The sequence below is a fragment of the Chiloscyllium plagiosum genome, chromosome 17 (genome assembly GCF_004010195.1).
Source record: "Chiloscyllium plagiosum isolate BGI_BamShark_2017 chromosome 17, ASM401019v2, whole genome shotgun sequence".
In the NCBI taxonomy this organism is placed as follows: Eukaryota; Metazoa; Chordata; class Chondrichthyes; order Orectolobiformes; family Hemiscylliidae; genus Chiloscyllium; species Chiloscyllium plagiosum.
The window spans coordinates 14,344,306-14,350,305 of NC_057726.1; the positions used below are offsets into that span (position 1 = coordinate 14,344,306).

Genomic DNA, 6,000 nt, shown 5'->3' on the forward strand with positions numbered 1-6,000 from the left:
AGAGGGTGGTAGGTGCCGGGGAGGTGGTACAAGCATAGAGTTATACAGCATGGAAACAATTCTTCATTCCAACTGGTCTATGCTGACCAAGTTTCCCAAACTAGACTGGTCGCACTTTCCTACATTAGGCCCATATCCCTCTAAACCTTTCCTATTCATGTACCTGTCCAAATGTCTTTTAAATGTTTTTGGAATTCTCTCCAATGTAATAATATCCTTCCTATAGCTGATAGCAACATTTAAGAGGCATTTGGACAGACATGATCAGCCAGAGTATAGACGAATACACACCATGTGCAGACAGATGGAATTAGTTTAGAAAGGCATCACAATTGGTACAGACAGGAGGACAAAAGGGCCTGTTCCTGTGCTGTACTATTCTACGTTCTAATTGATTGGCATATGGTGTAACAATTAAACTGTGCCAAGTGAGTATAGAAAATGGCATGGGTGACAGCTCATTCTTGGGTAACCATAAAAGACAGGGTTGAAAGGGGTGGTCATGTGGATATTGAAGGTTACCAGGAAACAGTTGAAAATTACCTCATCCACGATCAAGATGATGGCAGTGGAGACACCATGTGAGGTGACAAGATCTTAGTGGGTAATTTTAAACAGGAGAGGTTAAGGAATGATAAGAGATCAGTGTAATAAGATTAAATATAACAAGATGAGTTATTGTGGAGACTGGGATTACCAAGGATCAGGACTCTGTCAGTGCAAAGGCTGAAAGGAGCAGCAGGGAAGATAGCTTCATGATTAGCTTGGTGAAGTTTAATGGTGAATCGGGCAAACTACTCAAAGAGAAGGTAACAGAGAGATATAGTGAGAGACTGTGGTTGTAGTTAAAAGGATGAAACAAACATCACCAAGCAAAGTGATTTCAGAAGGGAGCAAGCAGTCACCATCCATGAGTCAAGTTTCCATCAAAGCTACAATAGGTATGCCACCATCCATAACAAGACTGGCAAGGTCCCTGCTTTTATTTTGAAAATAAAATTACATAGTTCCAACATCTGACACTGGTAAATTAATTTCTTTCTAATTCATCTTATTTTCAACACCAAAGTATGCACACAACTACTTGTAACAATGCAGGATCAGGTACTTCTGAATGCTCATAAGAAAATCTTTTTTTAAACACTTCTCCTATTTCTGAAATATATGAATAATGAAGTGAGATAACACAGCAGTGTGTTCACGAAGGGGTCAAAGGTTTTTGGGCACTAAGAGAATCAAGGAATATGGGGATATAGCAAGAAAGTGGAGTTGAGATAGAAGATCTGACATAATTTTATTGAATGGGGAAGGACATTCAAGAAGCTCTTATTTCTTGTGTCCTGCAAAAATAATGAGATTGATGGCAATATTATCTAAGAACACAAAGAAGGAGCAATAATCTAGGCAATTTATTTGCAAGCTGCTCTGCAGGATGTAGGATTACTAGAATTCTAACAATTCATGATTAGCTTAGTTTAATTATGACCACATAATCAAAGTATATGCATTGATCAATCTAATATATTATCCTTCTTAAGAATATTGCGTGCAATTCTGGTTTCCCTTCTAACGGAAGGATGTTGTGAAACTTGAAAGCATTCAGAAAAGGTTTGCAAGGACGTTGTCAGGTTTGGAGGAACGAGAGGGCATAGGTTTAGGGTGAGAGGGGAAATACATAAAAGGGACCTAAGGGGAAGAGGGTGGTACGTGTACGGAATGAACTGCCTGACGAAGTGGTTGAGGCTAGTACAATTGCAAAATTTAAGAGGCATCTGGATGGGTATATGAATAGGAAGAGTTTGGAGGGATATGGGCCGGGTGCTGGCAAGAGGGACTTGATTAAGTTGGGATATCTGGTCAGCATGGACGAGTTGGACAGAAGGGTCTGTTTCCGTGCTGTACATCTTTATGACTCTAATAGACAATGCAAGGGCAGCACAGTGGCTCAGTGGTTAGCACTGCTGCCTCACAGCACCAGGGTCCCAGGTTCGATTCCAGCCTCAGGTGACTGTCTGTGTGGAGTTTGCACATTCTCCCCGTGTCTGCGTGGGTTTCCTCCCACAGTCCAAAGATATGCAGGCCAGGTGATTGGCCATGCTAAATTGCCCATAGTGTTAGATGCATTAGTCAGAGGGAAATGGGTCTGGGTGGGCTACTCTTTGGAGGGTTTGTGTGGACTTGTTGGGCCAAAGAGCCTGTTTCCACACTGTAGGTAATTTTTAAAAAATCTTCGAAATTTAACCTCATGTGACTCTGCTAAGCCTCATTTGACAAAGAAATACACCATGGGATTGTGTATAGAGTGAAAACAAGGCTGAGGGGTGTCTATTTAGCTTCAGATTCAGGCTTCCAAGATTGAATAAGAAGAAGAATAATACTCCTGAGTACATTAGCTCTTATCATGGAATCATAACCACAGCCATGTTGTTTTAAGAGTATAGCAATTGGCTAAGCACAACCTTTGTATTAGAGTTATATGTGTAATAATATGTTTATATTTGTAATTGCACAATCCTTTAAACTTGAACACACCTTGCATAAAAATTGTAGAGATTAGTATTCTCTGTATCAGTTTTACTTTAATAGGTAGAACGGGACATAAACTGTTTCCAGACATCAAAACACAGCAATAGCAAAATCAATTACAACAAATCATTCTAAAGAAAAAAAGCAAATGGTCAGTGATAAGCAAATCTCTGATTTAGTGGGAGTTTCGTTAAATTGAGCAGGGGTTGAAACTGAACAGAAAGATATCAATTATTGACTCTTGACTACAAATGCTACCTCTTTTTTTTCAAACTATCCTTTTACGTTCGTAAAGTGACAAGAACAAAGCTTAATGAACTGGATGGACTAATGGATAATTGACAAATTAAGGAACCAGTCAGGATATAGGAGGTGATATCAGTCAGTGTCCATCACCCTTAGAAACCAATTAGAATTGATCATACATGCCTTAAAACAATTAGCAATAAGTCTCACCTGGCCGAGGCCAATCAGAATATAATGATGTCAATAATCATGTTGTGGGTTCAGATTTAGAAAGAGCTGGCCAGTAACAGCTGATAGTGGCAAATTTGCAGTTGATAATACTTGAAGTTATCCTGCTTCCAATCTGAAGTGGAAGGCTCTTGAGACACTGGAGAAAGACAGAGACCCAGTGTTGACTTATGCCCTAAGCATAGTGAAAACCAAGAGCCATAGTCCACCTGTAAAGTCCTGTCCTGCTTTATCAGGTATTATTTATAACTAAAGTTTCCTGATTTACTGCACCAGACTGTATTCTGTTGCCTTATTAGTTAATGTCTCAAATTAACATTAGGATTTAAGTTTAAAGTAAATAAGGTTTCTAAAATGTAAAAGGACATGAACATAATATTTTTTCTAAATAATCAATAATTCTTTACAATAAGCTGTTTGATGAGAATAATCCACAGTCACATAATGGATCTTCCCCCACATATTGCCTGCTAAATTAAATTCAGTTAATCTGACATGACATGAAATGACATTCTGAAAACAAATGTACATGTGAATTTTAGTGGGATAATGGCATAGAAACATTTAACACCAGGCAGACCTCAAAACATCAGTGAAAATGAGGCAAAGGTAAGTATTTTATGGAAAAATCATGTGTGCAAGCATAGTTATTTTTATTTCATGTTCCAGAATGTCACAATATCAACTCAATGTATATATCTTTCTGAATGACGTGGAAAATTCATAAACTGGCACTTACTCCTTTTAAAGAACGTTCCAGACCTGGCTCAGCTTTTAGATCTGTGGGTTTTAAAGCTGTGTTTGGGTTTTAAACTAAACAGTGAGGGTGTGGTTTCAGGTGAATGGAAAATTAGGGATGAAGTTAAAGAAGAGGAGGGCTCAGCAGAGGTTATTAAAGTTTCCAGACTTTATGAGAAAGGGAGCAGTCGATGCTGGAGTAAGGATGTAGTACTGAAATAGGCGCAGCATACGAAACAAGGTAAATGAGCCCTGGAGCACAGATTGAAATTCACTAGTACAATTTTGTAAGTATTACAGAGACGTGGCTGCAAGGGGATCAGATCTGGGATCTATATATCCAAGGACACAGTTCGATCGAAAGGATGGGCAGAGGGGGTGGGGTTAGTTAATTGTTAGTAGGAATCGAAATCAATAGCGAGAAGTGATATACAGTCGGAAGGCATAGAATCAGTGTGGGTAGAGTTGAAGAACCACAAAGGAAAAAAGACCCAGACGGGGGTTATGTACAAACCTCCTAGCAATAGTCAGTAAGTGGGGCAGAAAATAAATAAAGAGATAGAAAAGGCATGTATGAAAGGGATCGCTGGAGTCAGGGAGGATGTCAAAGGACTGGATGTAACACCTCTGTTTAAAAAGGGAGGCAGAAGACAAGACACTAAAATCTGGTTCACCTAACTTCTGTCATTGGCAAGATTTTAGAGTCTATTATTAAGGATGAGATTGTGGAGTACTTGGAAGTTTATGGTAAAATAGGGCTGGGTCAACACGGCTTCATCAAGGAGAGGTCATGTCTGACAAATTCATTAGAATTCTTTGAGGAGATAATGAGGAAGTTGGACAAAGGAGAGTCAGTGGATCTGATCTAATTGGATTTCCAGAACACATTTGACAAGGTGCTGCACAGGAGGATGCTAAATAAGCTGAGGATACTAAATAAGATAAGGACACATGGTGTTAGGAGCAAGGTATTGGCATGGATAACGTAATGGCTGACCAGTAGAAAGCTGAGAATAAGAATAAAGGGATCTTTTTCAGGATGGCTGTCGCAGACTAATGAAATTCTGCAGGGGTCTATGCTGAGACCACAACCACTCACGTTACATATTAACGATTTGCACAAAGGAATTGAGGGCATTGTTGCTAAGTTTGCAAATGACACAAAGGCAGAGGATGAAACAGCGTTGATAAAGCCGGGAGGGTGCAGAAGGTCTTGGGCAGGCTAGGAGCTTATGCAAAGAAGTTAGATTCTTGATTGGTAAGGGGATCAGCGGAAAAGGGGAGAAGACAGGTGAATGAGGTGTGAAAAAGTGTGAGGTTATGGACTTTGGTAGGAAGAGGCATAGGCTATTTTCTAAATGATGACAAGCTTTGGAAGTCTGACGCACAAAGGTACTTAGAAGTCCGAGGTCAGGGTTCTGTTAAAGTTAACAAGCAAGTTCAATTGGCAGCCAGGAAGGCAAATGGTATTCAATTTCAAGAGGGCTAGATTACAAGAGTAGAGATGTACTGCTGAGGGTGTATAAGGCTCTGGTCAGACTACATTTGGAATACTGTGCAGTTTTGGGCCCCATATCTAACGAAGAATGTGCCAGCAATGACAGGGGTTCAGAGAAGATTTATAAGAATGATCCTGGGGTGAATGGCGTGTCATATCAGGAGTAGTTGAGGACTCTGGCTCTGTACTCAATGGTGTTTAAGGATGAGGGGGATGTGATTGAAACTTACAGAAAACTGAGAATCTTGGACAGAGTGGGCATGGACAAGATGTTTTCACGTGAAGGACAGATTAAGACCCGAGGGCACTACCTCAGAGTGAAGGGATGACACTTTAGAACAGAGATGAAGAGCAATTTCTTCTAACAGAGGTGGTTAATCTGCTGTGGAGGCAAGTGATTGAGTGTATTTAACACAGATATTGATAGATTCTTGATTGGTAAGGGGATCAGCGGAAAAGGGGAGAAGACAGGTGAATGAGGTTGAGAAATATTTCAGCCATGAATTAATGGCAGAGCAGACTTGATGGGCCAAATGGCCTAAATCTGCACCTTTATCTTATGGATTAGAGTGGTGCTGGAAAAGCACAGCAGTTCAGGCGGCATCAGAGAAGCAGGAAAATCGACGTTTCGGGCAAAAGCCCTTCATCAGGAATACAGGCAGAGTGCCTGAAGAGTGGAGAGATAAATGAGAGGAGGGTGGGGAGAAAGTAGCATAGAGTACAATAGCTGAGTGGGGGTGGGAATGAAGGTGATAGGTCAAGGA

The 6,000-nt window shown here is 40.4% G+C and overlaps 1 protein-coding gene and 1 long non-coding RNA gene across 11 annotated transcripts in view; one reads left to right on the top strand and one right to left on the bottom strand.

Annotated features, from left to right (window-relative positions):
* The window catches only part of wwox (WW domain containing oxidoreductase), a 946,567-nt gene that overhangs the window by 806,312 nt on the left and 134,255 nt on the right, over positions 1–6,000 (bottom strand). The window lies entirely within an intron of this gene.
* The window catches only part of LOC122558228, a 20,850-nt gene continuing 18,000 nt past the window's right edge, over positions 3,151–6,000 (top strand). The window contains exon 1 of the long non-coding RNA XR_006314077.1: positions 3,151–3,236. This is a non-coding gene — a long non-coding RNA (uncharacterized LOC122558228). The remainder of the gene's footprint in view (positions 3,237–6,000) is intronic.